The sequence below is a fragment of the Triturus cristatus genome, chromosome 2_2 (assembly GCF_964204655.1).
Source record: "Triturus cristatus chromosome 2_2, aTriCri1.1, whole genome shotgun sequence".
Lineage (NCBI taxonomy): Eukaryota > Metazoa > Chordata > Amphibia > Caudata > Salamandridae > Triturus > Triturus cristatus.
In genome coordinates this window covers 435,301,911-435,312,815 of record NC_140582.1, presented here as the reverse complement: position 1 = coordinate 435,312,815, position 10,905 = coordinate 435,301,911, and positions in this window count along the sequence as shown.

Sequence of the window (10,905 nt, the reverse complement as noted above, 5' to 3'; positions counted from 1 at the left end):
AATGGTCACAGTGTCCAGGGGTTCGGGTTGCACCGTCTTCCATGAGGGATACAGGCCTCAGAGTTGCTGAGTGCACAGATCGACCTCAGAGACCAAGGAAACCCACCTCCTGTGTTGCAAAATTCTTCGGAGTCCGGCGGGAGCTTCGGAGATGCAAACCGGACAAATACATCTTGGGTGCCTGTCAAGCAGGGGAGTAACTCCTTTACTCCAAGGGAGATTCTTCAGTCATCTAGTTCAGTGTAGCTCGTCGAAGTTCCAGGATTCAGTATCAGAGTTTTGTCCAGGTGTAATCTAAAGTCCTGTAGCCAGGGGGTTCCTTTCTTATACCCAAGTAAGGGGTTGGACAAACTCTAGGGACCCACCTATGGGAAGGTCCAGAAAGAGGGGTGGCTACACCCATTTCCTTTGTCCAGTTTCGCGCCAGAGCAGGGGCTGGTAGCCCCTGCAACCGGTTTGAGCTGGACTATGCACAAGGGACACAAAATGTGCCCCCAATGCTGACTTCAAAGCACTCTTGGAGTGCACCCACCCAGCCCTAATACACTAAAGCCTGTGTGGGAGGTGGTGACACCTCCCTGTGACAGGAAACCTATTGTCCAGGCATCCCCTGCCAGAGTTTCGTCCAGCAGCAGGAGGGCAGACTCGTGTCTGTGGCTGGCAGCATCCCTTTTGTGATGCCAGGGCTCTGTTAGCTGGTACCGGGTATACCGGTGCTGTTATGTCTCTCCCTCTAGAAGGGTGGGATCATACTCCCATACCAGTTACTGGTGTGGAGGTATGATTCCAATGTGTTCGACACCAAATACAACATGTTTCAGTGCAGCCATCCCAAAGTTACCATTTACCGTTTGGTTATAATGCACTTAAGAGTCAAGATTTCTGAAGGCTGCAGAGGGGCTTTGCTCAGGGATGGGCACCCCCTCACATAAAACCCAGCATCCTGCCTTCAGGATTAGTAAGGCCTGCCACACTGGTGACTGATTATTTGTGCAGTGATATGGAGAGATATAGGGAACCTATATCTCAGTAAGGGGTGCATGCACCACCTTACCCAGGCTGTAGTAGCAGTCCTGTGGTGTCATTTTGGAAGGCTTCCCAAGGGTGGCATAGTACATGCTGCAGACCCTGGTAGGTCTCTGGGGTACCTATGCCCTGGGTACATAGTATACCATATACTAGGGACTTATAAGGGTACCCCAGAATCCAATCTGGAGTCTACCTAAAGTACTGGTAATCAATTTAGAGAGGAAGCAGCTAGGCTGGGGTCCTGGTTAGCAGGGCCCCAGCCAGACTAAAGTCGAAAAACAGTGAAACATCAGCAAAAAGTGGGGGTAACTATAAGAAGCAGATCCTACTCTCCTACACACATTACCTATTTTAACGCTACAATATGGCCCATTCTTTCTGGCCACTAAGGCAACCTCATCAGTACAGGATGCATCATTGGTTACCTGTTTATTTCCTTCTTACTTACTTACTGGTACCCACAGTTAAAACTGTCACAGTATTCATCCCTTCCTCAACTTGGTTATACTGTTCTAGTTCAGGAACACAACGCACTTAACAGTTGCACTTTTTTTGCATAGTTTCATGAAATGACTGACTTTTTTGCATTTAGTACACCTTTTCTCTTGAGCTGGGCAACTAGGATTGTTTGCCAAATGACTAACAAAGCCACATCTATAACACACAACAGATTACAAAATGTTGGGTTTATGATTGTCCTGTAATTTTTTAACTGCATTGACACTACTTTCCGCACCCCCAGAAGTAGCAGACAACACTTTTACAAATTCCAGATAGTGCTCTATGCCCTTAGCAATCTTCACCGTTTGATCAAGAGTACGATTAGTAGCACACAAAAGGTGTTCCTGACTTTTCTTAGAATAATAGTTCAGAACAATTTGGTCTCTAAGATTCTGATCATTGGCATTATCAAATTTGCAACTGCTAGCCAAGATCCTAAGAGCAGCCACATTGTGATCTATACTTTCGCTGTCTGCTTGCTTTCGTGAGTAAAAATTAAATCTGTCCAAAACAATACTAGGTTCATCTTAGAAATGTAAAAACAATCTTTTCTCAACTTCCAAAAAAAGTTCCACCCCACAGCATCTCCCGAATCCTCTTCTGGAGACTGAATTTCAGGCAAATTATCGAATATTATCTGTCCCTCAGTCCCATGACAGTTGTACAAGATCGCAGACTTCCTGGCAGCACTGTAATTATTCCCATCAATAGCAACCAAATAGTTTCTAAATACATGCGCCCAATGTTTCCACTCCATTTTAAGCTTTCCTGGTTCAGCCAAAAAATTAGGAGGTTGTTCCCCATTCTCACTTCCAGACATGGTGAAACTCAGAAGAAAACCAGGAGAAGAGTAAATCAAATAGAAGAAAGAGAATGAAAAAAGAAAAGGAAAAAGAAAATTGTTACCACACTTTAACTGCTGAGTAGTGCCACATGTAGTGCCAAACACAATGCAGCTCCTGAGAGCGAGGCACACCAGGAACTTTGATGACAAACGTTAGAAAGCACACCCACTCAGCCAGTAGAGTAAAAAAAGAAAAATGCACATGAATGTGCACACACGCCAAATCACCAGCGTCGTTGTTGCCTGGGAATGGGACAGGCTAGGTTGTGTTGAGCTGTGCACACGCGCCAGCTCCAACACTTTATTGTTGCCTGGAAACGGGGAACAACCTTTACAACGCAACTTTTACAACGCACTACACTTACAACGCATTTTTTACAACGCAAATCCATTACAACGCATGACATTACAACGCATGACACTACAACGCATTTTTAAAAACTACCTTTACAACGCATTCCATTACAACGCATACTACCATTACAACGCATACCATTACAACGCATAATATTAAATTGCATTTAAGGTAAGTATTAGTTAAATTGCATTTAAGGTAAGTATTAGTAATTTTTACCCCTATACTATCCAACATTTACCCTACTGTTGCACCCCCTGGAGTTAGAATAGTAATTTTTACCCCTATACTATCCAACATTTACCCTACTGTTGCACTCCCTGGAGTTAGAATAGTAATTTTTACCCCTATACTATCCAAAATTTACCCTACTGTTGCACCCCCTGGAGTTAGAATAGTAATTTTTACCCCTATACTACCGCAGTGATCCCGACCCAGCCGGTATCGGCTAATCATCTACTCTACCTCCTCCCACCCACCTGTGTTACCACGCTAACTCTCCCTCCCTCCGGAACGAAATTTTGTCTCCCCCACAGGCAAGGTACTGGCGCTCTTTCATCGACCCGCGCCTGGGCCTCACCCCCTCCTCTCCTTGCCCTGGAGGCACTATTGTAGACGCCACATGATACATTTGGTTCTGCTCGATGCTACACATGGCACTGATCCGGACTGTGTTCTCTGTACTTACGATTCACTTGTATGTTCTTTCTTGATGCGTTACTGCCGCACTGTGTACATATATGGAGTTAATTTATGCCCGGCCACTGCTCTGTCAACACTTGCTTCATGTGGGGCGAGAAGCGCTACCCTAAGTAGTTTCGAGATGGTGTCATATGCGACTGTGTTGTGTTATGATGTGTATTGTTGGAAATTCCAAAAATAAAGTTTAAAAAAAAAAAAAAAAAAAAAGCATCACTTTCAATTCCGCGAGCTTGGGTTGCTTACATCCACCCTGGATGGGTTTCAGAATCGCTCATCGGTCAGCGTCCCTGCCTCACCTGCCGTGCTTCTGTGTGCTAGTCTTCTATTGCATTCAGAGTTTTCTGCCAATAAATGATATTGCTCTGATCAAAAAAAAAAAAAAAAAAAAAAACATTAACTATCTACTGGCGATATACACATATATTTGTGTTCTTTAAAAAAAAAAAAATTTCACTTTACTTCATTACTTTACCGCCCGTTCTGGGAAGAGCTCCAGGGTCCGGCTGCTGGTGGGCCTGGCCTTGCCCTTTGGCCTCTGCAGCCCAGATTCACACCTCATTAAATCCTGCTGTGCTGCTTAAATGAGGCGAAGCAGCTCAGCAGGAGAGTTTAAAGAATTGAACTCTGTCCCCGTTTCAAAGCGAGCCGGTCGAAATGTGAGCCTGCACAACACTGTGATTAATGTGCAGGTTCACTCGTCCCTCCCTTAAAAACCGGGACATAACCCAGGCACTACCCAAAAACTGGGACATTTGTACAATTTGGAGAAAAGTGTTGGGACACAGGGACACTTCTCCAAAAATGGGGACAGTCGGGAAATCCGGGACGTCTGGTCACCCTACTCTTGACTCTCAGTGATAGCGATGGAGAGCAGTCACAGGATGTAGACTAGGTGTGCTTGAACTCAGCACTCAACACGCATGCATTAGGGCAATAAATAATTATCAAAACCAGTGCTTGACCAGGGTTAAATACTGTATATGAAAAAAATTACACAATGCATTTTACTGTCCTGGCACTAGAACAGGTCGATGCCTCTTCCTTTTATTTAACCTGACCTCCATGGATTCAGGCAGTTCCCTTCCCAGGTCTGGTTCAGGTGTAATGAAGCTCAAGATTTCCCACAAACTCTTGTGTTAGCGCAAGCTTTTCAACTAATTTCATTGGTTCTCACTCAATGAGTCTCTTTCAGTCCATAACTAGGCCGTCACATCTTGGGATGTCACTCAGCTTCTCTGATGTTCGCTCGGTCACCCTTTTCTGGTCTGAGCACAAGCTTACAGAAAATCTCTGCCTCCTTAGCCGTCATGTCTAGGTGATGCAGCTATGATCAGGGACGGCTGTTCAGGGGGTGCTGTATCTCCTCACAGCTGATCTGGCGGGTGCTCAGTGCAGCCCCACTCAGGCTGTTCGGTTGTTGATTGGTTCAGCCATGCATCGATGGGCTCAGGCAGATGGTAGGAATCTCTGTCTGTTTGGTGGGCCTGCTCCAGGCATGCCATGGTCTCAGAATGCATAGCAGCTTTCGGTCACGCTGCGACTGGGTGCAGGTGCAATGACTTTCAGCCACACAGTGGTTTCACAGTCTGAGTGCAGCTGCTGAGGTCCCGCTTTAACTTGATGGATCTGGCTCAGCAGCTCAGGCCACACTGCAACTTCACAGATCAGGCTTAGTAGCTCAGGGTACTCTGCGACTTCACAATTCCTGCCAGGAATCTCACTAGAGAGTCTAGGGCCCACGGACACCAGCACACACAGATCACTCTCCACAGCCCTCCACTTCTGCAGCCTCACTACTCTGGGGTCATGCTGCACTTCACTCCCCCTGGACAGTCACTCGCTCTGCAGGGTTGGCAGGCTTCTTCTTTCTCAGCAGGCAGACTGACTTGTAGATGCTTCAGGACAGGTAATCAGCTTCTGTAGAAAGGGGTGGACTCAGGTGATGTGCCCTCAGCCCCAGGAAGCTATCTGTCAGTCAGACACCAGCTCTGGGAGCAAAATGTCCAGAGCAGAAGCCCAACAACGGGACCTTTATGCACAACCAACTACAATCCACATGAGGAGGGAACCTTAATTGAGTTAACCACACTATCATCAGTATGTGCTCTATAATTAACGACAAAGTGTTAAAGTATACAGATATAATTCTACTCACAGAACCTTCTAAAAGGGCAACATAAGGGAGAACAACAGCTATAACCAGTGTTAAGTATTGGTGTGTATATCGAGAGCCATGACACTAAGTCAACCAAAGATAGGGAAACGGATCGCCCACATGGAATGGACATCCATGTTATAACAAGTAAATAATAAATTATATAAAACAATACCCAACTTAACAGCAATTAAAGAGTCTGGCCAAAATAATAAAAACAATCAATAAAGGTGTGTATAGCGGGAGCTATGTCATGTGAACAGACCAACAGTAACTAAATCTGAATACTAATCCCCCCTTGTTGCATGCGACAAAGTTTGAAAAAAAAGAGCGAGCAAGTGCTTCCAAGAAGCCATGGCCCACATTAGTTATCCAGAAGCTATGCGGAATACGGATCCACCATAATGGATGGGTCAAATTAGTTATAGAATGTGAAACATATAGAATGGAAATAACTCTCATGTAAAGGGTGAACATCTCACAGGACACTGGAAAAGTAATAAAGTAAAATACATACGAAAAGTTGAACCAAACAAGAGGCAGTGATCAAGTTAAGGATAGATCATGTACCAGAAGACAAACTTCTGGGCCAAGATCTGGACAACAGCAAACCACAGAAAATAGAATGATAGCAACGCCAACATTTGCCATTCAATTTGTTGATTGAGACCTCTCTGTACAGAGTCAAAACACCAGATCCACAGTTTTTTTGTGTGTAAGAATTCAGTCCACATCATGATCCCTAGGCGTACTGGTAACTACATCAAGAATTAATCATTGCAGGGGTGAGCTCAACATGCCAAACATAGCGGCTGCTCTTTTCTGAACTATGCTGCTGCGCTGTGCGAATCCATCTTCGATTAGGCTCTAGGCAGTCCTCTGCCACTTGGAGGGGGGCGTGCTGAGCCACTGGCCACAGTTGTGCCTGATGCTGCTGCGGGCCTCGAGGGATGCCTGAGGTGATGGTAAGATCACAAGCTGGTGACTGGCGAGGGGTGCTGTAGATTCTGGGGTCTGCTGTGAGGCCCCCTGCATCCTTGGTCCTTCTTGGGTGTTGCCCCGGGCTGTTTTCGAGAGGCCATGTCCCGGAAGGCATACGCACACAGCGAAAGGTGCCCATCTGCTTGCCACACTGGGTGGCCCGGGGGATAGGGGGCCATAATCTTGGACAGTAGGGGCCTGCCCTTGCCCTTGACCCCCTGCATGAGCAAGTGAGGGCACCTTGCTGAGGAGTGAACCGTGATGTATCATGTGGCGTCTACAATAGTGCCTCCAGGGCAAGGAGAGGAGGGGGTGAGGCCCAGGCGCGGGTCGATGAAAGAGCGCCAGTACCTTGCCTGTGGGGGAGACAAAATTTCGTTCCGGAGGGAGGGAGAGTTAGCGTGGTAACACAGGTGGGTGGGAGGAGGTAGAGTAGATGATTAGCCGATACCGGCTGGGTCGGGATCACTGCCCGTGACGCCCCCCGCTGGCGCGTTGAGAGAAGCAAGATATGTCCTGTATGGGCCCCAGATGTCTCGCGGCGTGGAGGTGGATGAGATGTCCTGAATGTAGGTGTCACAGTTCGTGTTGCAATGGGCTAAGCTGCGTAGCCAGGCAGACACGGAGGGTTTGGCCCGTGTGCCCCAGTGTAGCGCTATCTCCCGTTTGGCCAATAGCAGGGCCAGGGAGGCAAACCTCCTATGTGGACGCGCAATCTTTTTCGTGTATCCAAGGAGTGCAACCGCCGGGTCAGGGGCGAGGGGCGTGCCCAGCATAAGGCTAAGTGTGTGATGTACCTCGACCCAGTAAGCGCGGATGTGCGTGCAGGTCCATGTCATGTGCGGGAAGTCTGCATGTGGCGCGGCGCATTTCACGCATGAGTGGGGTTTAGTGAGGTCCAGTCGATGTAGCTTCATCGGGGTGAAATAAATACGGCGCAGGAATTTGTAGTGTAGGAGTTTGTGCCTGCTATTCATGGAGACAGAGCCCGTAGAAGTGCAGCAATATAACCACATCTCATCCGACATGGCGTATCCAATATCCTCCTCCCAAGCCATTCGCGCTTTGTCAGTAGGGATGGGGATGGCCAGCGCACAACAGCGGTACATTTTAGAGATCAGGCGTGTGCCGCTGTCGCTGGTAATAACCAGGGATGGGGGGGGAAGGAATCGGGTTCAATCGGGTATCCCACCAAAACCTCCCGAAGGGCAGACTGCAGACGACGAAAGACGAAGGCGTCCATGAATGTCAGGTCAGGGAATCGGTCAGCGTCGGCCAGGGAGAATATGTGACCCTCGGGGAATAGGTCACCCAATGTGGCAATGTTGTATTTACTCAGGGTATGTTTAAGGAGCGTTTCGCCAGTGATCGGGAGCCAGCGAGGGTTGGGGAGGGGAAGTGCGGAGGAGTAAAGCAGAGGGCAGCGTAATAGCCGCTGCAACTTGCCCCAGGCCCAGCAGGTGGTGGAGACTGGTTGAATGTCGATGGGATCTCGTGCGATCCCTTTAGGAATTAGAGCCTGGAGGCCCTCCGGAAGCACGAAGTCTGTTTCGGGTGTGAGGAAGGAAATCCTGTCGTCTGGGTGAAACCATGCATGTGAATAGGAGCATTGCGCCACTAGGTAATATAGTTGTAAATTCGGGACACCAAATCCGCCCCTAGAATATGGGAGAGTGAGTGTACGCCAGCTGATTCTGGGTTGCCTACCGGCCAAGAGCAGCCGGATGAGCAGTGTGCGTAGTTGGTCGAAGAACTTAGAGGTCAAGGGTATGGGAATGTTATGAAATAGGTATAGGAATTTGGGAAGAACTACCATTTTGATCAGCGCTGCCCGACCAGCCAGCGACAGCGGGAGACGTATCCAGCGGTCAACTTGTGAACTAAGGTTATCAATGGCAGCACCGTAATTCAGTCGCATGACCGTCTCCGATGACGCGTGAAGAGGGATCCCCAAATATTTCACTGAGTCAGCGCCCCACGTCAGGGGGAACTCGGAGTCCCACCTCTGGGTGCTAGAGGTGAGGGGGAAGATGACTGATTTTTGCCAATTAATTTTGAGACCGGAGTGTACACCGAAACGGACAATCTCCCTGATTAGGGGGTCAAGGTTGGAGGAAGGTTCGCGGACAAAGAGCACCGTATCGTCGGCGTAGAGGGAGAGTAACAAGGGGCCAGTGTTAAAACGTAACCCGCGGCGTGAGTGGACGCTATGAAGGCGACGGACCAGCGGTTCCATTGCCATAATAAAGAGCAAAGGGGAGAGGGGGCAGCCCTGTCTAGTCCCATGAGAAAGGGGGAAGGGGTCAGACAGCGTACCGTTGAGCCGGAGGCGAGCCACCGGCTTGTTGTATAAGAGTGCAACGGTGGCCAGGGGGCCTGGTGGGACCCCCATACGGCGCATGACTGACAGGAAGAAGGGCCATTCCAGCGTATCAAACGCTTTCTCCGTGTCTAATAGGATAGCGGCAGCAGGTACCTCAGGATTGATGCGATTGAGCACCGAAAAGATGGTACGAAGGTTAAAGGAGGTGGAGCGTCCAGGGACAAAGCCAGACTGTGCGTAGATAGTTATAGTTAGGACCGTGTTTCCATAGGAAATCCGCAACATTCTATTTGGAATAACTTTAGCGCCGATTGCCGAATCCTCGCGAAATTTTCAAAATAGGTGGGGCGCTCCGCTCCTTCCCTGAATGTCTCGGGGGGATTCGTCAAGCGGGGGCTGAGAAAAAGGGGGGGTGCCAAAACGCGTTTTCCCCATGCATTTTTCCATAGGACCTTTAGTCCAAGCTACAGCCCGAACGGCTGAACAGAATTACTTGAAATTTGACAGAGAGGTAGTCCTCAGTTCAGGGATGTGCCTTTTGCAGGTCTGGTGTAAATCTGTTCATTAGTTCCTGAGAAAATTGCAGTTAAAAGCATATATATATCTATAGGCGAGCTCCGTGCGCGTACGGTAAGCATACCGTACGCGCACGGTGACATGCGCGAGCGTAATTCTGATTGGTTGTTTGATGTCAGTAAGCATTCGAATCGGTCGAAATCAGGAAGTGTCGGCCGCCATTTTGTCTCTCGCAGTCTGAGGCAATGAAAAACAAAGGGGGAAAACGTGAGAAGGGGGCAGGATGGACAGGTCCTGACCCCCTAGCCTTTGTCAGGGGGTCACTGAAGGACCCCCAAGGGTAAAAAAAAAATATTTTTTTTGCGAAAAATCGCGTGGTGCGCGCACCGTACACGCACCGTACGAACAACGCATCGTGGGCGCTTGGTGCGCGAAGCGTACCAAGCGCCCACAGCGCGCGCACGGTGCCCGAAGCGCACTGTGCGCGTACGGTACGCGCACGGTGAAAAAAATTAAAAAGAAAAAAAAAATACATAACTTAGCATTTAAAAAAACGTACAAATTCACTGATAAAACCATAGGTTTCACACACGTTATAGTTAGGAATTAGCATTTAAAAAACCTTGCAAATTCACCTAAAAAACCATAGGTTTCACACATGTTATAGTTAGCTGGACATTTCACTCGTGAAAAACCATTGAAATTCCCCCGTTATAGTTAGTGCAGGCAACTATAACTCACGTGACCGCAATCCTCTGCTGATGACGTCAGATATTAAATCACTGATGACATATGTGTCTTTCTGAAAAAAAGTATTTGTAATATATGTATAGCTAAAAATTAATGGAAGAAGACATGGGTAAATAAGTGTCTAAATACAGTGATGTAATATCTGACGTCATCAGCAGAGGATTGCGGTCGCGTGAGTTATAGTTGCCTGCACTAACTATAACGGGGGAATTTCAATGGTTTTTCACGAGTGAAATGTCCAGCTAACTATAACATGTGTGAAACCTATGGTTTTTTAAGTGAATTTGCAAGGGTTTTTAAATGCTAATTCCTAACTATAACATGTGTGAAACCTATGGTTTTTTCAGTGAATATGTATATATATATATATATATATATATATTCACTGAAAAAACCATAGGTTTCACACACGTTATAGTTAGGAAATAGCATTTAAAAAACCTTGCTAATTCACTGAAAAAACCATAGGTTTCACACATGTTATAGTTAGCTGGACATTTTACTGATAAAAAACCAATGAAATTCCCCCGTTATAGTTACTGTAGGCAACTATAACTCACGCGACCGCAATCCTCTGCTGATGCTAATACTGTATTTAGACACTTATTTGCCCATATCTTCTTCCATTAAATTTTAGCTATACATATATTACAAATATTTTTTTTTCATAAAGACACATATGTCATCAGCAGAGGATTACGGTCGCGTGAGTTATAGTTGCCTACAGTAACTATAACGGGGGAATTTCA